This window comes from Triticum aestivum, chromosome 2D, assembly GCF_018294505.1.
Source record: "Triticum aestivum cultivar Chinese Spring chromosome 2D, IWGSC CS RefSeq v2.1, whole genome shotgun sequence".
NCBI lineage: Eukaryota > Viridiplantae > Streptophyta > Magnoliopsida > Poales > Poaceae > Triticum > Triticum aestivum.
Genome location: NC_057799.1, coordinates 421,301,083 through 421,325,371, shown reverse-complemented (window position 1 = coordinate 421,325,371; position 24,289 = coordinate 421,301,083).

Below are 24,289 nucleotides of genomic sequence, written 5' to 3'. Positions count from 1 at the left end.
AGCAGGCGCGGCAGGATTTTTAATTTTTTGATTGACGGGAGCAGGCGTGGCAGCAATTAGTCACAATTACTCCGCCTGTAAAACCCACTGCTCCCTGATGTGAGAAGTCGTCAACTCGTGTTTTACCATGGTGAAAACCAAAAGATTCCCCGCTCCTCGGCTGGCTCCCTCCGCCTTCCCGTAGATTGCATTGCCTTTCAGCCATTTCGCCCCTACATCACCAACGTCGTGTGCCTCGAGAAGTAGAGGGACTTCGGTGGTGTTTAGGTGCCCTCTGCATGGGCATGTCCATGTCTCGGTGCAACATGACCGTTGGATCAAACTCAGACGGTGCAGATCAGTCACTATAGCACAAAGTGTGTTTGGTTGCATTCTCATCTCAATATAGTTGTTTCCTCTTCGTGTATTTGTGTTAACCTACTAGTGTGGACTCATGCACCCTTCATGCACTCTACCAAACACCCAAAAGTGGGTCGAGAAGGGAACTTTTGCTCCCATCCCGTGCACCCTTCATACACCCTGCCTAACACTATTCGTGCTTCATATGGTTCATGTTTCGTGGAGTACTATAGCACCATACTCTCCGTGCGTTGTAGACCTAGTTCTGTTAACATTGATCTCACCGTTCATTCTCGACCGGACAGTCGAGAAAGCGGTACTATGTTACTACATTACTGTTCATATAGTTTACATGCGCACAACATCATTTGTTGTCGTCATATCTTACTACACTAGCAACAAGATTATGTAGTACTGACGTATGAACCACTGCACATGCCTAGTAGTAGGAGCATTGTGTATGTTCAAGTGGCTGCCGTGTTTCGCACTCCTCCGTCGTAAGAGTGGAAACGCTTGCTGTAATCATTTTTTTCTTCAGAAAAACAGTGGACACGCTCTACCGTGCAGATCCTCCTCCAACCATGCACTAAATCACTCACTTTAGCCGACGTGTGGGACAGCCAGCACCGGGGTCCACCAGCCATGCACTAAATTACTCCGTAGTAGAGTGACGGTAGACTACCCCGATCGAAGCACCGCAGTAATGCCCAATGAGCCGTCAAATCACAAAGGACGCAGCTTCAGTGCCTTAAAGCACCTGCCTTTGGGTCACTGACATGTGGGCCAGCCATCTGTTGGGCCCACATGTCATAGACACAAAGGCAGGTGCCTTAAGGCACCGAAGCATAGTCCAATCACAAAACCCCCTCCTTTCCAGCAGTAAGTTGGACGGACGAAGCAACCATCATTTCACTCTTCTCTCTCAGCTTCCTCTCTACCCAACTCGCTTCTCCCTCATCTTGTTCCTCATTTCTTCAAGAAAACCCCGACCTGCTTCTGCCATTGTTCTTCTCTCCCAAAGAAGGAAAGTTGAGCGCATCAATGGTGTTGATTCTGGCCAAGGCCCGGTCTTGCAACCCCGAGACTGATCCTATAACTCCCTCTCTTTTCTTCTTTTGGGTTTGTGATTATGGTTTCTTTTCTTTTATTTCTATTTGACAGTTTCTTGATGGACGCTGGAGCACCGGCTGAAGTGATGTCTATGGCTCTGGCCAAAACTGTCGAGGCTCATGGTACGAAGAAGCACAAGCACCCCGCTGAGACTACCGCAGACAAGCTCAAAGCCATCGCCCTGTCCAAGCCCCCCTCTCCGGGATCCCTCATTAAGCAAGTCCAGGTAATATCTCTTCTTGACGATCTTTTTCTCGATCTTGATCGTGCTTTTTCATCTAACACGCAGTACTAGTACTAGTAGTACAACTTTCTGGGTGATCTTGCATGTGATTTTTGTGTGCCAAATGACGGTTCTAAATTCCTCTTTTGACCAAAACATGCGAGAGGTTGACACTGATTTCTTATAGATTACTTTCAACTAGTACTTTATGAACATCAATGCTACCTTTGAAGAGGGTATATTTGCCTCAGTAACTTGTGTTATGGATATTGCAAGTAATCCCTCTGCTCTCATGCCTTTGAAGACATGTTCTAGTGTCTTTGTTCACTCATTTCTGCGCATATATGTAGTCATATATGGAGTATAATATCGAAAATCATCTTATATTTCTGAATGGAAGTAGCAATAAAATATGGTTTCTGTTTGAATTAGAACCAGGTCCGCGGTGGAGATGAAGTTCTCAAAGTCATGCCGTGTGAACTGGAAGACCTGAGGATGAGTTCTACTGCTAAACTATCCAGCTGTTGTGTCCTTGTCGCCACGTGTCCTGAACTAGTGTTTTCCTGTAGCATTGTTGCCACCCGTAGTTGGACGATCAATCTTTTGTTTAGTACTTCAACATAGTGATTTCCTGGTAAGAATTCACTCGTGTCACATCAAGTAAATCTTATTGATTTACTGTCTAAATCTTATTGATTTAATGTCATGTTTTCTTTCTTTTCCTACAATTTTACGATGCAGGTTTTGCCATGTGACATTCATCACAGAATAAACCGTTTGGTTTGCTCTACGATGGCTATTTTTGCAGGTTTCACTTCTTATGTCGTGTCAGTAACGAAGGCACTGTCCATCACTTATATTACTGGAAAAAAATTGGATCAGTCTGTTGTCTGAGTACAAGCTGAATCCCTATGATGAACTGCAGTTTGGTTTAACAAAAACGCCACAATTAGTCCTTCTCGCGTTTAAAAGAAATGAAGAAAAAAACTGGATCACGGTCACGAAGCCTAGTCAAGTTAGAAAGCTGATCATAGCAGACCAGACACGATCGCCGCTGTCTCGCACATTGGTACCACCTTCAGCAACGGATCGAGCACCAGTAGTTGCTCTAGCACTGACAGCGGCAGCAGCTCAGTCTGATCCAGCTGAGGATTGGGCACCGACCGCGTCAGCGGATCAGGCTGATCTACCGGAGGATCGGGCATCGACACCGGCACCCACTACAAGGAGCACCATCTCCGGCAACAGCAGCGGCTTCGGCACCTGCACCAACACTTGCACTTGCATCTGCTCTGGCCCGTGCAACGGCAACCGAACGAGCAGTTGCACCGGCAACAGACTGGGCTGCAGTTCGCACTTCATATACCAAAGTCCTTACAAAAACCGACATGTCCACCTTCTTGGTAAGCATTGGCCGCCCAAGTGTTTCGTTCTTTTTTCTTTCCATGTTGTTTCGCATGATTCACTGTGTTGATCTAACTGTTTGGGTATGTCTTCTTGTTTGCAAACAAAGAATTCCTAGAGCAACGAGGGAGTCGTTCAACAATCCGGGCGACAGCGGCCAAGTTTCTCTTACCATGCGCAGCGTTGGTGTGAATGAACCTGCTCAATATACCGTAAGTACAAAGGATGGTCGCATGATGATTGATGCTAAAGGATGGTCAAGGTTCAAATCTAAATCATATCTTGCGGTAGGGGATGATCTCAAAATCAAACTTTCTCGGCAAGGAGAGCTGGTCCAAATCAACTTTGTAATTCTTCAGTAGCAGCACGCAACTGCCGAACTGATCTATCCTACGAGAGATTTTGATGTAATAATCTGGCATGGTGAAACAAGTGTCCTGTGTGTATAAGTAATACGACAGTATTATTTATCACATGGTATATCGTTGATAGAATTGCAACTCTCATTGCTGGTTAGGAACTGTCGTTCGATTTCATTCCAACAGCTGCCGTGCTTTATTCAATTTTGTGTATTCGCCTTGCGACAGCATCTAAAACCAGCGTCGTACCGATCGCTTGTAATATGAAAAGCGCTGAGGTAGAACACATGGGCCCCCAAACATGCAGGGTGGGCCTGCGGCCCAAAGTCCAGAACCGTGAGCCTGTCTGAGTATTATATTCTCAGTTGAACCCCCATAATGCCCGTGCGTTGCATGTAACATCAAGATGCATTTGTATGAGTATTTTATCTTGTGAGAGAAAAGGATGAACGAGGGAAGGCCTTATTTGCAAATGTGGAGAGGTGTGTGGGTACCTTTTTGCAAAATTGCCATAGTTTCCTTCCTATCCGTCAGATATAAATCGGACGGCCTATATTGCAGGATGGCAGGCACACCATCATCACCAACTCGTCTATACTGTGTTAAAAACAACTCTGTTTTTTATAATTATATATGTTATATATATTCCCCTTGATTTTTCTTATGTATAAAGTTGTGATATAAAAGATTTGTATATTTCTTTACAGAGGGAGTATCTCTCTGTCAAAAATATATTTTTGTGTAACTAGTTACTCCTGTCTTTCTACTTCCTTTCGCTGATATGTGGGGCATCCGGCAACGGGGTCCACGTTCCATATGCACAAATTAGAGTGCACAACTGCACGGTAGACACACCCCGGTCGTAGCGCCGCAGTAATGCCCATTGAGCCGTCAAATCACAAACCCCCCCTTCCAGCTTTAGCAGTAAGCTGTACGGACGAAGCGGCAATATTTCACTGGGCCTGAATCCCCTTCTCCCTCGTCTGCTTGTTCAGAGAAAACCCCCTCTCGGCGATTGCATAGGGTTTTCTCATGGAGAACCAAGTACGAATTCTTCATCCATCCCCGATAAATCCAAGTCCCTTGGTCGCGGGTAATCCTAGGATGGCAGCCGCCGCCGTTGATGCATTTTTCTTCCTACTGAATCTAGTGTGTTTCATTTGCAGTGCGAGGACCCTACAGGTTTTTGCGCCCTCGGCGAGACGCCACACTTGTTCCTTCTCATCCTAACATAGGATTTTAAAACGCGCACAGTATGTTCCTAGAATCCTCTTTTCTATCCGGGAGGGTGGGGTTTTTTTGAACATGCTGTCGACTAATTTGGAAATTTGGATTGCTATATTTGGATAAAAGGTACTACCAGTACGATGGTCAACACTGACGTGAAGGAGGAAGTTATTTCTAGATTTGGATAGGGAATACATTGTGTTCTCATATTATTTTTCCTACAGTGCATTATTTGCTCTGCCAGAACACATGTACTCAAGATGCTCGGCCTTGCCATAACTGAATACACCAGTTTAATGGTCACAGTGAAGACAAGCCATGGATATAAGTTCCGAGTTGGGTTCATGAACCAAGAAGATCGCTGCTTTTTTATGGCCGAACTTGGATAAACTTTCTCAAGTGTTACGGACTGAAAGTTGGCGCACGAATGTTGATGGAAATAGCAGAACCTGGTCTCATCTTCACTGTGATCTTCCACCCCGACATTGTTCCAATTGTTCATCCATGTTAGTTTTGTATCTGGTTCTTGCTTGTTGCCTCGATTACTTCTTAATCCACCTATTCTGTCTAACTAATCACAATTTAACTTTAGAAGTAGCAACGAATCTCTCACGAAGATGCTACTTCTAACTAATATTTTCTTATAATTGGTGGCACGTGTAGGTTTTTTCAGAGTTAAGCAGGCTGCTCGTTTGTTATTCTGTAACAACTCGGCTGTTACTGATGGCACTGAAGTTGACTGGGACGACATCCACAAGTTCCTACACTTTATTGATCGTCTTGAGGTCCTTGTGGGGCGTTTCAATGGTGAAGGCCACGTGGGATATGTGTGCCACTGCTGCACTCGTTGAACAGGTCCAACTGTGTCGAGAAACTTATGGTACGAACTGTTTTCTGTTATATATGTTGTTCATAAACTATTGCTTATACACAGTTTTACAGCTGTGATCTTCTTGAAACAGAAACTGCCCAGTTCTATTGTTCCTATACAGATGCCTGACCATGATCGGGTCAGACTTGCGCTTGGTCACAACATGATGTTTATGTCGACCTACTCCATTCCCCTTGGAGGTGAAAAAAAAGATACTTATTCATGGGTGGTCTCAAATAATGAAGGCCCGTCCATCTTGGAGAATAGGACAGAAGATTATGTTCCTGCTTTTCCATGGCTCTAAAGCGAATATCCTGTTTATTGACCACATTGCGAGATGAAGCTGCTTTCAGAAGGTTGTGGATGCGCGGGGTGGCGCCTGGGCCTTGTCCTGGGGCTTGGCGGCCTCACCCTTGGTTAACTGTAGGCAAAGTAGCACTGTTCGAGGCGTGATTTGTACGGTTGAACCAGTATAAGTACTCATACTGCTTTCAGCTATGGTTGTTAAGTGCCCCTACTGGTTTCAGTTAAGGTTGTTAAGTACTCTTGCTGCTTTTACAGTCTGTCATGTTTCTTCAGTCCTGTCTTCCTCCAGCCGCCAAAACCAAACCAGCGCTGGCGGGGCTGCCTGCTTCCACCTCCCACGGCTGCCTGCGCCTCAGCACACGCATCGCCGCCGCACCGTCTCCTACATCGTTAACGCCGACGTCCTCCGCGCGCTTTGGTGCGCTCGCCGCGGTGCCGCCCTCTCGCGTTGTCAACATAGTCAACAAACAACAGGAATCGGCAGAAGTACATGGAGAGGATGACAGTACGGGCCCACCATGTCAGCGTATGGAAAAAAATGCTTCCTCCTAGTGTTTTCCTGACATCTGGGACCCACGACATTGTGAGCGTATATAGTCAATAGACAAGAGAACAGCACAAGATCGGCTGACACCTGGGACGTAGCTGCTCGAGCAGTATTTTTTTTGTTATTGTTGAGACGGAGCAGGGTTTGAACTGGGCTGTGGCCCGTCTAGCCCAGGCTTATATTTTGTGTTCACCATGTGACCAGCCCAGCTATTTTTTCTTTGTGAAAATGAGCCCGGTTTATTTTTTCTGAAGAATACCCAATCCAGGCCTATTTATTTTTCTATGCCCTGATGGGCTGCAACTCTTTCAAGACGCGTGCAAATCTTGAAAGTAATATGAAATGGGTTGTAAATATAAAAACAGATGACAAATTGGCAACTACTTTATAATTTCTGAATTTTTTCACATTTTCAGATTCCTATTTCACTGGGCATTAACCTAATTTAAATATATCTTCAAAGTACTTTAAATCTGGCTCGACATTTCGGTATTAAAAATAGTTTGGAACCCACAGAAATATGCAAAAATGGCCCTGGCCAACCAAAAAAGGAATGCAATAAATTGCATAAGAAGTCGCAATGAGCTATATAAAAATTATTAAAAAAAGAGGGAATGGTCTGACTTATGGGCCTATTAAGTTGACGCATATGCAAGATTTTTTTAGTTATTATATACGTCAAGAAACGATTCTAGCAGACGTAACCGTTGGATGTCAATCCAACGGCCGTCGTGTTTCTTCAATCTCTGATCTTCTTGCTCCAGCCGCCAAATCCAGCGCCGGCGGGACCGCCTGCTCCCGCCTCCCGTGCAGGCCTCACCGCCCCTACTACTCCCACCGCTGGCCAGGGCATCCCTCTACTCACCCACACCCCCTGTTATTCTGCGGCGACGGCAGCCTCACACCGCAGCCGAACCAGTGAACCCTTGTACTCCTCTCCGCGTGGGCATCCATTGCCGCGTCTTCCCTGGCTCCGCGTCGCCCCTTCCTAGGCCTCGCCATCGTCCACCGCCCTGGTGCTCTCGGTGCAGCGTGGTCAAGGAACGACTTCCATCGGAAGAGTACTGTCGTGGAGAGGCTGACAGCTGGGTCCACGGCAGCCGCAAGGAAGTGCCTCCTTATTACGCGGAAAATAATTATTCCCCCACCTGACAGCAGGTACCCACCGAACGTGCCACCGTATTTGGCGAAAAAACGTTTCCCCCCTGACTGCTGGGACCCACCGGACGGGCCACCCTATTTCGCGAAAAAAACGTTCCCCCCGCTGTCAGCTCGGACCCACCGGAAGTGCCTCCTTATTACGCACAAAAAAATGAATACTCCCCCTGCTAGTTGGGACCCACCTTGGTGGGAGGCTGACTTGTGGGCCTACTAAGTTGATGGGGACGGAGTGCTTTGTCAACTTAGTCAATATGAACGATTCTAGCTCCAGTGACCGTACGATGTCCATCCAACGGCCATAGTGCTTCTTCAACCTCTGGTCTTCTTGCTCCAGCCGCCCAAAGCAGCGCCGGTCGTGTCGCATGCTCCTGCCTCCCGTGGCCGGCTGTGCTGCCACGGAGGCCTCATCGCCCCCTACTATTCCCACCGCTGGCCAGGCCCTGCGGCGACGGCAGCCTCACACCGCAGCCGAACCAGTGAACCGTCGTACTCCTCTCCGCGCGGGCTTCCACTACCGCGTCTTCCCCGGCTCCGCGTCGTCCCCTTCCTAGGCCTCGCCGTCGTCCACCGCCCTAGTGCTCTCGGCGTGGCGTGGTCAACATGGTCAAGAAACGACTTCCATCGGATGAGTACTGTACGTGGAGAGGCTAACAGTTGGGTCCACGACGGCCGCAAGGAAGTGCCTCCTTATTACGCGCAAAATAATTATTCCTCCACCTGACAGCAGGGACCCACCGGACGGGCCACCGTATTTCATGAAAATAATGTTTTCCCCTGACTACTGGGACCCACCAGCTACATCTTCGCATGCAAGGAAGTGCGTCCGGGCAAAAAAACGATTCGCCCCCCTGACTGCTGGGACCCACCAGCTGCATCTTCGCAGGCAAGGAAGTGCCTGACAGTCGGGACCCACCTGGTCGAAGCATACGTAGCATTATCATCTGGTTGCGAACGTGTACGTACATACTGGTCGATGTAGAGGCGCGCACGTGTCGTAGTAGAGGCGCGCACGTAGCATGTACACGTACGTACAGCGGCCAGTGTGCAAGAAAGAAAATACGGCCACGTATGTACATATGGGCAGGGTCTCGAACGCCTACTCGCGCATACGTACGGCCAGGGATCGTGTACATGGCTGGGTCGGAATGGAGAAACTGCTTCGTCGTCGTGTTCATGGGGAGCCAACCAGCTGGATCAGAACGGAATGCGTCGTCGTGTTCATCGGGAGGGCTTGGACGGAACAGCCGATGGAAACGAGGCCTGGCGTACCGCAGAACGGAGGAAACGGCCTTGTGTTCGACCGGCCACGGTCGAAACGGGATCCTGTTCATCGGGAGGGGTCTGGTGTACCGCAAAACGGAGGAAACGGACCTCCTATGGTCGAAACGGGGGTCCTGTTGATCGGGAGGGGTGTGGCGTACCGCAAAACGGAGGAAACGGACTTGTGTTGGAGCGCTACGGTCGAAACGGGGGTCCTGTTCATCGGGAGGGGTGTGGCGTACCGCAAAACGGGACTCCACGGGATACTGTTCATCTCCACCGTCGACCCCCTCCAGCCTCCACGGGCTACTGTTCATCCACCGTCGACCTCCTCCAGCCTCCACCTGCGACTGTTCATCCACGGGCTCTTGTTCATCCAGCCTCCACCGCGCGCTACTCCACCGGCTACTGTCCAACCGGCCCTCTCCACGGGCTCCTGTTCAACCACCCCTCCACGGGCTACTGTTCATCCAGGCCTCCACCATCTACTGTTCATCCAGCCCTCCACGGGGTGGTCCTGTTCATCCATCCCTCCACGGGGTCCTGTTCATCCAGCCCCAACCGGCTTGATCGATCGGGGTCCTGTTCATCCAGAGGCAACACCACGGGGTCCTGTTCATCCACCCCAACCCCCCACTGGGAACTGTTCATCCAAACCCCCCCCCCCAGCAACGCTCATTGTTCATCCAGAGGCAGCATCGATCGGCTTCAGTTAGCAGCAGTAGCGAAGGAATCGCTCGATCGGGTTCAATTAACAGCCATCGATCGATCGCTCAGGTTCAGTAACGTGTAGCCTGCAGTGCAATCGCTCGGGTTCAGTTAGAGCCCAACGCCTCGCACCCACGCGCGTGTGTGTACAAGAGAAACGCGCATTGCTCGGCCCCGACCACCCACCGTAACCGGGAACACCCCGATATTTTCCTCGCCCTCGCTTCTACCACGGTTTTTTCCGTCATGGATGGCCCAAAGAATGTCATGCAGCTGCGTCTCCGGCCCGCCCAGGACGAAAAGCCCATTTTCTGTCATGATTTTTTGTCATAGAAGTAGGACCCCACCACATCTATGATGATACCGGGTTTTGTAACAATATCGTCATAGAAGTGTCATAAGTATGACAGAATTTTTCTTCGTTCGGCCCAAAATGTCACGGATGTGTCTTTTTTTTTGTAGTGACAACTGTAGAACTTGTCGGAGACTTCATATCTCTCGACCCGGGCATGAGCTTGGAAAACAATTTTCAGCTCTTGGAACATCTCATATGCTCCGTGCTGCTCAAAACGCTTTTGGAGCCCCGACTCTAAGCTGTAAAGCATGCCGCAATGAACCACGGAGTAATGATCACTACGTGACTGTCAGGCGTTCATAACGTCTTGAGTTGCTGGGAAAATGGGTGCATCACCTAGCGGTGCTTCAAGGACATATGCTTTCTTGGAAGCTATGAGGATGATCCTCAAGTTACGGACCCAGTCAGTATAGTTGCTTCCATCGTCTTTCAGCTTGGTTTTCTCTAGGAACGCGTTGAAGTTAAGGGCAACATTAGCGTGGGCCATTGGATCTACAAGATAGATTGTAAAGACAATTTTAGACTAAGTTCATGATAATTAAGTTCATGTAATCAAATTATTTAATGAACTCCCACTTAGATAGACATCCCTCTAGTCATCTAAGTGATACATGATCCGAATCGACTAGGCCGTGTCCGATCATCACGTGAGACAGACTAGTCATCAACGGTGAACATCTCCATGTTGATCGCATCTACTATACGACTCATGTTCGACCTTTCGGTCTCTCGTGTTCCGAGTCCATGTCTGTACATGCTAGGCTCGTCAAGTCAACCTAAGTGTTTTGCATGTGTAAATCTGGCTTACACCCGTTGTATGCGAACGTTAGAATCTATCACACCCGATCATCATGTGGTGCTTCGAAACAACGAACCTTCGCAACGGTGCACAGTTAGGGGGAACACATTTCTTGAAATTTTTAGTGAGGGATCATCTTATTTATGCTACCGTCGTTCTATGCAAATAAGATGTAAACATGATAAACATCACATGCAAATCATAAAGTGACAGGATATGGCCAATATCATCTTGCGCCTTTGATCTCCATCTTCGAGGCGCGGCATGATCACCTTCGTCACCGGCATGACACCATGATCTCCATCATCATGATCTACATCATCGTGTCTTCATGAAGTTGTCTCGCCAACTATTACTTCTACTACCATGGCTAATGGTTAGCAATAAAGTAAAGTAATTACATGGCATTTACATTGACTCGCAGGTCATACAATAAATTAAGACAACTCCTATGGCTCCTGCCGGTTGTCATACTCATCGACATGCAAGTCATGATTCCTATTAAAAGAACATGATCAATCTCATACATCACATATATAATTCATCACTTCCTTTTGGCCATATCACATCACATAGCATACCCTGCAAAAACAAGTTAGACGTCCTCTAATTGTTGTTGCATGTTTTACGTGGCTGCTATGGGTTTCTAGCAAGAACGTTTCTTACCTACGCAAAAGCCACAATGTTGATATGCCAATTGCTATTTACCCTTCTTAAGGACCCTCTTCATCGAATCCGATCCAACTAAAGTGGGAGAGACAGACACCCGCTAGCCACCTTATGCAACAAGTGCATGTCAGTCGGTGGAACCTGTCTCACGTAAGCGTACGTGTAAGGTCGGTCCGGGCCGCGTCATCCCACAATGCCACCGAATCAAGATAGGACTAGTAACGGCAAGCAAATTGACCAAATCATCGCCCAAAACTACTTGTGTTCTACTCGTGCACAGAATCTACGCATAGACCTAGCTCATGATGCCACTGTTGTGGAACGTAGTAATAATTCAAAAAAAATCCTACGTGTCACCAAAATCAATCTAGGAGATGCTAGCAACGAGAGAGGGAGTACATCTTCATACCCTTGAAGATCGCTAAGTGGAAGCGTTACAAGAACGTGGTTGATGGAGTCGTACTCGCGGCGATTCAAATCGCGGAAGATCCGATCCAAGCGTCGAACAGACGGTGCCTCCGCGTTCAACACACATACAGCCCGGGGACGTCTCCTCCTTCTTGATCCAGCAAGGAGAGAGGATAAGTTGAGGGAGAACTCCGGCAGCACGACAGCGTGGTGGTGGAGCTCGTGGTTCTCCGGCAGAGCTTCGCTATGCTCAACGGAGGAGGAGGAGGAGTTGTGGGGAGGGCTGCGCCAGGGGCAAAGGGTTGCAGCTCCCATGCGCCTCCCCACTATATATAGAGGTGGAGGGGGCTGGTTTCTTGCCCTCCAAGTCCATTGGGGCGTTGGCAAAGGTGGGAGGAAAGAAATCCCATCCTTTCCCTTCCCCACCGATTGCTATCTCCCTTTTTAGGGATCTTGATCTTATCCCTTCGGGATATGATACTGTTCCTTCTAAGGGGGATCTTGGTGTGCCTTGACCAGGGGTGTGGGGCCTTGCCCCCACTACCCATGTTCATGTGGGTCCCCCCATGCAGGTGGGCCCCACTCCGGAACCTTCTAGAACCTTCCTGGTACAATACCGAAAAATCCCGAACATTTTCCGGTGGCCAAAATAGGACTTCCCATATATAAATATTTACCTCCAGACCATTCCAGAACTCCTCGTGACATCCGGGATCTCACCCGAGACTCCGAACAACTTTCGGTAACCACATACAATTCCCATTACAACTCTAGCGTCACCGAACCTTAAGTGTGTAGACCCTACGGGTTCGGGAACCATGCAGACATGACCGAGATGCCTCTCCGGCCAATAACCAATAGCGGGATCGGGATACCCATATTGGCTCCCACATGTTCCATGATGATCTCATCGGATGAACCACGTGAAGGAAATATGCCCTAGAGGCAATAATAAAGTTATTATTTATTTCCTTATATCATGATAAATGTTTATTATTCATGCTAGAATTGTATTAATCGGAAACATAATACTTGTGTGAATACATAGACAAACAGAGTGTCACTAGTATGCCTCTACTTGACTAGCTCGTTGATCAAAGATGGTTATGTTTCCTAGCCATTGACGTGAGTTGTCATTTGATTAACGGGATCACATCATTAGGACAATGATGTGATTGACTTGACCCATTCCATTAGCTTAGCACACGAGCATTGAGTATTATGCTATTGCTTTCTTCATGACTTATACATGTTCCTATGACTACGAGATTATGCAACTCCCATTTACCGGAGGAACACTTTGTGTGCTACCAAACATCACAACGTAACTGGGTGATTATAAAGGTGTTCTACAGGTGTCTCCAAAGGTACTTGTTGGGTTGGCGTATTTCAAGATTAGGATTTTTCACTCCGATTGTCGGAGAGGTATCACTAGGCCCACTCGGTAATGCACATCACTTAAGCCTTGCAAGCATTGCAACTAATGAGTTAGTTGCGGGATGACATATTACAGAACGAGTAAAGAGACTTGCTGGTAACGAGATTGAACTAGGTATTGAGATACCGACGATCGAATCTCGGGCAAATAACATACCGATGACAAAGGGAACAACGTATGTTGTTATGCGGTTTGACCGATAAAGATCTTCGCAGAATATGTGGGAGCCAATATGAGCATCCAGGTTCCGCTATTGGTTATTGGCCGGAGACGTGTCTCGGTCATGTCTACATAGTTCTCGAACCCGTAGGGTCCGCACGCTTAAAGTTTCGATGACAGTTATATTATGAGTTTATATGTTTTGATGTACCGAAGGTAGTTCGGAGTCCCGGATGTGATCACGGACATGACGAGGAGTCTCGAATGATCAAGACATGAAGATTGATATATTGGGTGACTATATTCGGACACCGGAATGGTTCCGAGGGTTATCGAATATATACCGGAGTACCGGGGGTTACCGGAACCCCCCCGGGGGGGTTTATTGGGCCTACATGGGCCTTATGGAGAAGAGAAGGTGCGGCCAGGGTAGGCCGCACGCCCCCTCCCCCTCTAGTCCGAATTGGACAAGGAGGGGGGCGGCGCCCCCCTTTCCTTCCTGTCTCCCTCCTCCTTCCCCCTTCTCCTAATCCAACAAGGAAGGGAGGGAGTCCTACTCCCGGTGGGAGTAGGACTCCTGCTGGCGCGCCTCCTCCTGGCCGGCCGCCTCTCCCCCCTTGTTCCTTTATATACGGGGGCAGGGGCACCCCATAGACACAACAATTGATCATTGATCTTTTAGCCGTGTGCGGTGCCCCCCTCCACCATAGTCCACCTCGATAATATCGTAGCGGTGCTTAGGCGAAGCCCTGCGTCGGTAGAACATCATCATCGTCACCACGCCGTCGTGCTGACGAAACCCTCCCTCAACACTCGGCTGGATCGGAGTTCGAGGGACGTCAATGAGCTGAACGTGTGCTGAACTCGGAGGTGTCGTACGTTCGGTACTTGACCGGTCGGATCATGAAGACGTACGACTACATCAACCGCGTTGTGCTAGCGCTTCCGCTTTCGGTCTACGAGGGTACATGGACACACTCTCCCCGCTTGTTGCTATGCATCACCATGATCTTGCGTGTGCGTAGGAATTTTTTTGAAATTACTACGTTCCCCAATAGTGGCATCCGAGCCAGGTTTTATGCGTAGATGTCATATGCACGAGTAGAACACAAGTGAGTTGTGGGCGATACAAGTCATACTGCTTACCAGCATGTCATACTTTGGTTCGGCGGTATTGTTGGATGAAGCGGCCCGGACCGACATTACGCGTACGCTTACGCGAGACTGGTTCTACCGACGTGCTTTGCACACAGGTGGCTGGCGGGTGTCAGTTTCTCCAACTTTAGTTGAACCGAGTGTGGCTACGCCCGGTCCTTGAGAAGGTTAAAACAGCACCAACTTGACAAACTATCGTTGTGGTTTTGATGCGTAGGTAAGAACGGTTCTTGCTCAGCCCATAGCAGCCACGTAAAACTTGCAACAACAAAGTAGAGGACGTCTAACTTGTTTTTGCAGGGCATGTTGTGATGTGATATGGTCAAGGCATGATGCTAAATTTTATTGTATGAGATGATCATGTTTTGTAACCGAGTTATCGGCAACTGGCAGGAGCCATATGGTTGTCGCTTTATTGTATTCAATGCAAACGCCCTGTAATGCTTTACTTTATCACTAAGCGGTAGCGATAGTCGTAGAAGCATAAGATGGCGAGACAACAACGATGCTACGATGGAGATCAAGGTGTCGCGCCGGTGACGATGGTGATCATGACGGTGCTTCGGAGATGGAGATCACAGGCACAAGATGATGATGGCCATATCATATCACTTATATTGATTGCATGTGATGTTTATCTTTTATGCATCTTATCTTGCTTTGATTGATGGTAGCATTATAAGATGATCTCTCACTAAATTATCAAGGTATAAGTGTTCTCCCTGAGTATGCACCGTTGCGAAAGTTCTTCGTGCTGAGACACCACGTGATGATCGGGTGTGATAGGCTCTACGTTCTAATACAACGGGTGAAAAATAGTTGCACACGCGGAATACTCAGGTTAAACTTGACGAGCCTAGCATATAACAGATATGGCCTCGGAACACTGAGACCGAAAGGTCGAGCGTGAATCATATAGTAGATATGATCAACATAGTGATGTTCACCATTGAAACTACTCCATCTCACGTGATGATCGGACATGGTTTAGTTGATTTGGATCACGTGATCACTTAGAGGATTAGAGGGATGTCTATCTAAGTGGGAGTTCTTAAGTAATATGATTAATTGAACTTAAATTTATCATGAACTTAGTACCTGATAGTATTTTGCTTGTCTATGTTGATTGTAGATAGATGGCCCGTGCTGTTGTTCCGTTGAATTTTAATGCGTTCCTTGAGAAAGCAAAGTTGAAAGATGATGGTAGCAATTACACGGACTGGGTCCGTAACTTGAGGATTATCCTCATTGCTGCACAGAAGAATTACGTCCTGGAAGCACCGCTAGGTGCCAGACCTGCTGCAGGAGCAACACCAGATGTTATGAACGTCTGGCAGAGCAAAGCTGATGACTACTCGATAGTTCAGTGTGCCATGCTTTACGGCTTAGAACCGGGACTTCAACGACGTTTTGAACGTCATGGAGCATATGAGATGTTCCAGGAGTTGAAGTTAATATTTCAAGCAAATGCCCGGATTGAGAGATATGAAGTCTCCAATAAGTTCTACAGCTGTAAGATGGAGGAGAATAGTTCTGTCAGTGAGCATATACTCAAAATGTCTGGGTATAACAATCACTTGATTCAACTGGGAGTTAATCTTCCGGATGATAGCGTCATTGACAGAATTCTTCAATCACTGCCACCAAGCTACAAGAGCTTCGTGATGAACTATAACATGCAAGGGATGGATAAGACAATTCCCGAGCTCTTCGCAATGCTAAAGGCTGCGGAGGTAGAAATCAAGAAGGAGCATCAAGTGTTGATGGTCAACAAGACCACCAGTTTCAAGAAAAAGGGCAAAGGGAAGAAGAAGGGGAACTTCAAGAAGAACAGCAAACAAGTTGCTGCTCAGGAGAAGAAACCCAAGTCTGGACCTAAGCCTGAGACTGAGTGCTTCTACTGCAAACAGACTGGTCACTGGAAGCGGAACTGCCCCAAGTATTTGGCGGATAAGAAGGATGGCAAGGTGAACAAAGGTATATGTGATATACATGTTATTGATGTGTACCTTACTAATGCTCGCAGTAGCACCTGGGTATTTGATACTGGTTCTGTTGCTAATATTTGCAACTCGAAACAGGGACTACGGATTAAGCGAAGATTGGCTAAGGACGAGGTGACGATGCGCGTGGGAAATGGTTCCAAAGTCGATGTGATCGCGGTCGGCACGCTACCTCTACATCTACCTTCGGGATTAGTTTTAGACCTGAATAATTGTTATTTGGTGCCAGCGTTGAGCATGAACATTATATCTGGATCTTGTTTGATGCGAGACGGTTATTCATTTAAATCAGAGAATAATGGTTGTTCTATTTATATGAGTAATATCTTTTATGGTCATGCACCCTTGAAGAGTGGTCTATTTTTGTTGAATCTCGATAGTAGTGATACACATATTCATAATATTGAAGCCAAAAGATGCAGAGTTGATAATGATAGTGCAACTTATTTGTGGCACTGCCGTTTAGGTCATATCGGTGTAAAGCGCATGAAGAAACTCCATACTGATGGACTTTTGGAACCACTTGATTATGAATCACTTGGTACTTGCGAACCGTGCCTCATGGGCAAGATGACTAAAACGCCGTTCTCCGGAACTATGGAGCGAGCAACAGATTTGTTGGAAATCATACATACAGATGTATGTGGTCCGATGAATATTGAGGCTCGCGGCGGGTATCGTTATTTTCTCACCTTCACAGATGATTTAAGCAGATATGGGTATATCTACTTAATGAAACATAAGTCTGAAACATTTGAAAAGTTCAAAGAATTTCAGAGTGAAGTTGAAAATCATCGTAACAAGAAAATAAAGTTTCTACGATCTGATCGTGGAGGAGAATATTTGAGTTACGAGTTTGGTCTTCATTTGAAACAATGCGGAATAGTTTCGCAACTCACGCCACCCGGAACACCACAGCGTAATGGTGTGTCCGAACGTCGTAATCGTACTTTACTAGATATGGTGCGATCTATGATGTCTCTTACTGATTTACCGCTATCGTTTTGGGGTTATGCTTTAGAGACGGCTGCATTCACGTTAAATAGGGCACCATCGAAATCCGTTGAGACGACGCCTTATGAACTGTGGTTTGGCAAGAAACCAAAGTTGTCGTTTCTTAAAGTTTGGGGCTGCGATGCTTATGTGAAAAAGCTTCAACCTGATAAGCTCGAACCCAAATCGGAAAAATGTGTCTTCATAGGATACCCAAAAGAGACTGTTGGGTACACCTTCTATCACAGATCCGAAGGCAAGACTTTTGTTGCTAAATTTGGAATCTTTCTAGAGAAGGAGTTTCTCTCGAAAGAAGTGAGTGGGAGGAAAGTAGAACTTGATGAGGTAACTGTACCTGCTCCCTTATTGGAAAGTAGTTCATCACAGAAACCGGTTCCTGTGACACCTACACCAATTAGTGAGGAAGTTAATGATGATGATCATGAAACTTCAGATCAAGTTGTTACTGAACCTCGTAGGTCAACCAGAGTAAGATCCGCACCAGAGTGGTACGGTAATCCTGTTCTGGAGGTTATGTTACTAGACCATGACGAACCTACGAACTATGAAGAAGCGATGGTGAGCCCAGATTCCGCAAAATGGCTTGAGGCCATGAAATCTGAGATGGGATCCATGTATGAGAACAAAGTGTGGACTTTGGTTGACTTGCCCGATGATCGGCAAGCCATTGAGAATAAATGGATCTTCAAGAAGAAGACTGACGCTGACGGTAATGTTACTGTCTATAAAGCTCGACTTGTTGCGAAAGGTTTTCGACAAGTTCAAGGGATTGACTACGATGAGACTTTCTCACCCGTAGCGATGCTTAAGTCTGTCCGAATCATGTTAGCAATTGCCGCATTTTATGATTATGAAATTTGGCAAATGGATGTCAAAACTGCATTCCTGAATGGATTTCTGGAAGAAGAGTTGTATATGATGCAACCGGAAGGTTTTGTCGATCCAAAAGGAGCTAACAAAGTGTGCAAGCTCCAGCGATCCATTTATGGACTGGTGCAAGCCTCTCGGAGTTGGAATAAACGCTTTGATAGTGTGATCAAAGCATTTGGTTTTATACAGACTTTTGGAGAAGCCTGTATTTACAAGAAAGTGAGTGGGAGCTCTGTAGCATTTCTGATATTATATGTGGATGACATATTACTGATTGGAAATGATATAGAATTTCTGGATAGCATAAAGGGATACTTGAATAAGAGTTTTTCAATGAAGGACCTCGGTGAAGCTGCTTATATATTGGGCATCAAGATCTATAGAGATAGATCAAGACGCTTAATTGGACTTTCACAAAGCACATACCTTGACAAAGTTTTGAAGAAGTTCAAAATGGATCAAGCAAAGAAAGGGTTCTTGCCTGTGTTACAAGGTGTGAAGTTGAGTAAGACTCAATGCCCGACCACTGCAGAAGATAGAGAGAAGATGAAAGATGTTCCCTATGCTTCAGCCATAGGCTCTATCATGTATGCAATGCTGTGTACCAGACCTGATGTGTGCCTTGCTATAAGTTTAGCAGGGAGGTACCAAAGTAATCCAGGAGTGGATCACTGGACAGCGGTCAAGAACATCCTGAAATACCTGAAAAGGACTAAGGATATGTTTCTCGTTTATGGAGGTGACAAAGAGCTAGTCGTAAATGGTTACGTCGATGCAAGCTTTGACACTGATCCGGACGATTCTAAATCGCAAACCGGATACGTGTTTACATTGAACGGTGGAGCTGTCAGTTGGTGCAGTTCTAAACAAAGCGTTGTGGCGGGATCTACGTGTGAAGCGGAGTACATAGCTGCTTCGGAAGCAGCAAATGAAGGAGTCTGGATGAAGGAGTTCATATCCGATCTAGGTGTCATACCTAGTGCATCGGGTCCAATGAAAATCTTTTGTGACAATACTGGTGCAATTGCCTTGGCAAAGGAATCCAGATTTCACAAGAGAACCAAGCACATCAAGAGACGCTTCAATTCCATCCGGGATCTAGTCCAGGTGGGAGACATAGAAATTTGCAAGATACATACGGATCTGAATGTTGCAGACCCGTTGACTAAGCCTCTTCCACGAGCAAAACATGATCAGCACCAAGGCTCCATGGGTGTTAGAATCATTACTGTGTAATCTAGATTATTGACTCTAGTGCAAGTGGGAGACTGAAGGAAATATGCCCTAGAGGCAATAATAAAGTTATTATTTATTTCCTTATATCATGATAAATGTTTATTATTCATGCTAGAATTGTATTAACCGGAAACATAATACTTGTGTGAATACATAGACAAACAGAGTGTCACTAGTATGCCTCTACTTGACTAGCTCGTTGATCAAAGATGGTTATGTTTCCTAGCCATTGACATGAGTTGTCATTTGATTAACGGGATCACATCATTAGGAGAATGATGTGATTGACTTGACCCATTCCGTTAGCTTAGCACACGATCGTTTAGTATTCTGCTATTGCTTTCTTCATGACTTATACATGTTCCTATGACTATGAGATTATGCAACTCCCGTTTACCGGAGGAACACTTTGTGTGCTACCAAACGTCACAACATAACTGGGTGATTATAAAGGTGCTCTACAGGTGTCTCCAAAGGTACTTGTTGGGTTGGCGTATTTCGAGATTAGGATTTGTCACTCCGATTGCCGGAGAGGTATCTCTGGGCCCACTCGGTAATGCACATCACTTAAGCCTTGCAAGCATTGCAACTAATGAGTTACTTGTGGGATGATGTATTACGAAACGAGTAAAAAGACTTGCTGGTAACGAGATTGAACTAGGTATTGAGATACCGACGATCGAATCTCGGGCAAGTAACATACCGATGACAAAGGGAACAACGTATGTTGTTATGCGGTTTGACCGATAAAGATGTTCGTAGAATATGTGGGAGCCAATATGAGCATCCAGGTTCCGCTATTGGTTATTGGCCGGAGACGTGTCTCGGTCATGTCTACATAGTTCTCGAACCCGTAGGGTCCGCACGCTTAAAGTTTCGATGACAGTTATATTATGAGTTTATATGTTTTGATGTACCGAAGGTAGTTCGGAGTCCCGGATGTGATCACAGACATGACGAGGAGTCTCGAAATGGTCGAGACATGAAGATTGATATATTGGATGACTATATTCGGACACCGGAATGGTTCCGGGGGCTATCGGATATATACCGGAGTACCGTGGGTTACCGGAACCCCCCGGGGGGTTTATTGGGCCTACATGGGCCTTAGTGGAGAAGAGGAGGGGCGGCCAGGGCAGGCCGCGCGCCCCCTCCCCCTCTAGTCCGAATTGGACAAGGAGGGGGGGCGGCGCCCCCCTTTCCTTCCTCTCTCCCTCCTCCTTCCCCCCTTCTCTTAATCCAACAAGGAAGGGAGGAAGTCCTACTCCCGGTGGGAGTAGGACTCCTCCTGGCGCGCCTCCTCCTGGTGGGCCGCCTCTCCCCCCTTGCTCCTTTATATACGGGGGCAGGGGGCACCCCATAGACACAACAACTGATCATTGATCTTTTAGCTGTGTGTGGTGCCCCCCTCAACCATAGTCCACCTCGATAATATCGTAGCAGTGCTTAGGCGAAGCCCTGCGTCGGTAGAACATCATCATCGTCACCACGCCGTCGTGCTGACAAAACTCTCCCTCAACACTCGGCTGGATCGGAGTTCGAGGGACGTCATCGAGCTGAACGTGTGCTGAACTCGGAGGTGTCGTACGTTCGGTACTTGATCGGTCGGATCGTGAAGACGTACGACTACATCAACCGCGTTGTGCTAACGCTTCCGCTTTCGGTCTACGAGGGTACGTGGACACGCTCTCCCCGCTCGTTTCTATGCATCGCCATGATCTTGCGTGTGCGTAGGATTTTTTTTGAAATTACTACGTTCCCCAACCCCACGATGTCGGGGATTCAATCAATCCCGTATACAATTCCCTTTGTCCATCGGTATGTTAATTGCCCGAGAGTCGATCGTCGGTATCCCTATACCTTGTTCAATCTCGTTACCGGCAAGTCTCTTTACTTGTTCCGTAATGCGTGATCCCGTGGCTAACTCCTTAGTTACATTGAGCTCATTACGATGATGCATTACCGAGTGGCCCAGAGATACCTCTCCGTCATACGGAGTGACAAATCCCAGTCTCGATTCATGCCAACCCAACAGACACTTTCGGTGATACCTGTAGTGCACCTTTATAGCCACCCAGTTACGTTGTGACGTTTGATACACCCAAAGCATTCCTACGGTATCCGGGAGTTGCACAATCTCATGCTCTAAGGAAATGATACTTGACATTAGAAAAGCTCTAGCAAACGAACTACGCGATCTTGTGCTATGCTTAGGATTGGGTCTTGTCCATCACATCATTCTCCTAATGATGTGATCCCGTTATCAACGACATCCAATGTCCATGGTCAGGGAAACCACAACCATCTATTGATCAACGAGCTAGTCAACTAGAGGCTCACTAGGGACATGTTGTAGTCTATGCATTCACACATGTATTACAGTTTCCGATTAATACAATTATAGCATGAACAATAGACAATTATCATGAACAAGGAAATATAATAATAACCATTTTATTATTGCCTCTAGGGCATATTTCCAACAAAAAGTGATTCATGTCAATAGTCTATAAATTTGACATTAAATAATAATACATAGGCATGTGAATAAACAATCATTATCTTTCCAAATAAGAATGCTAAAGAAAATAAAACCATGTACGCCTAATCATGATAAGCATGACATGATCTTTCATCCTTGCATAGTAACATCAAGTCATGTAGTAACCCAGACGCCAAACCAAGCAATTAAATCATACTTTTCTCGCTTCAGCTATTCAACTCCCACGCACTACTTGAGCATGAGCCACGGTCTTGGCACTTAGGATGGCAAAGAGAATGATGATGGAGGTTTATAAAAAGACAAAAAGTGAAGAAAGTCTCACATAAACTCTAATAAATTGTGGTTTATCCTGTATCAAGCTATACCGTGTTCCAGAAGACATTGATCTCTGGGCTGGAACGTTGGGCATCCGGTTCAACGGGGTACCACGAAAGACGATGGGGAAATATGAGCGAGAAAGAAGATGAGGCGTCTGCGGTCTGCACATCGCGAATATTAATGTTGGCTAAGTTGACAGCATGACTTGTTGGTTGTGTGCAGTAATAAATTATTAGAAATTGGCACAAGTTCCTACGGGTAAAACTGAATGTACAAAGTAACTTTCGTCGCAAAACAGATCCGTTTCGTAGACTGTAACTTGGTAGAACAAGAAAAAACATCTTAGTACTGAAAATAAAAATAAATCATACAAAATGTAGTGCACTTTGAAGAATGAAATGCAAATGGTATCTGATATGATCATAAGGAAGGCATCAAAGTCTTTCGACAAATGAATATTTGACAGTAGAAGGATGCAACTATGAAAGAATAGAAGGATGCATATTTGAGGGAAGAGAAAAGAAAAGGTTGGGAAAAAAGTGTAGCAATTTTTTATCAGAAGAACGATGCATGTATTAGCAAAGGGGTAGGACAGGCCGAACGGATGAGTGGAGACGACGTAAAGGGAAGTAACTGGACAGAAGGAAGAGAAATATAAAAAGAAGAGGAGAAAATAGAACTCGAGCATAAGGGTAGAACATGACAGAGACGAAGAAAGAAGAAGATGAATAGTGTAGAAAACTCGTGGAACAGGGTATGTAACAGAACAGGCATAGCATACGCGTATATAGAAAGGCGTATAGGAAGGTCAGGTCCCGTGGAAGTATTTGTACAGAATAAACATGTATGTCATATTTAGATAGTTAAGAATTTACATCCATTTCACAATCAATTTTCGTGGACACATATGTCCGGATCGCGACGCAGATCGACGACCGCATGTGTTTCGGCAGGTGCGTGCCTCACAGCTGCGTGCCGTGCAAATTTTCGCGACTCCGGCGCGTACCCTTCCTCTCCTACCTTCTGTGGAGTACTACGTTGAATGCGAGAACAAAGCTCCCTGTATGCAAGAACAGATCTATGTACACGTGCTGTTATAAAAAACACTTGATTTGATCAAACATGTACAGATGCTAACAGTGCTGCAAAAGGCTACGCAAGTCGTCAAAGCACGCGTACTAGTACTAAACAGAATCAAACGAAGACTTGCACTTTAGGCAACGCATATCTAGCGGACAGGTTGAGGTTGTTATCAACAGTTAACCATAATATATATGTACGACATTTAATTTGTACCTAGATCAGGAACTTAAACCCACCAAGGAAGGAATCCCTACTTGGTTAAGCACTACGTAAGAGAAAGGGATAAAGGCCCATCCGCGTTGGGAAAATTACTCAAACCGCTCTTCTTCTTCTTCTTCTTCTTCTTCTTCTTCTCCAACACATGCATATACAACTATACAACACAATAGCACCAGAGCTGACATGAGAGGGTAACTACACCGACGAAGTGCAACTCGACCGATCGTCGCAGGTACGCTTTTGCTTCCTGTAGTTGCCCGTTTTACTTATCCTGGCTCTGACTTCAATTTACGTTGGCAATTACACATTCATGTATGAACATCATGTAAGCACTATGCTCATGTTTTCTCTCTGGAACGTCAATGTTGCACACATTGCATGGTATCCGCACTACTGCGGAACATAACTTCTGAGTATGTATTCTTTGCCATGTAAGCGTAGCTAGCTCAGAAGAAGGTTGAAGAAGATTAGCTTGACCTGGCCCATACCATAGTCATGCATGCATCATTTGTTAAATTCTTAATAGGACATTACAAATTATATAG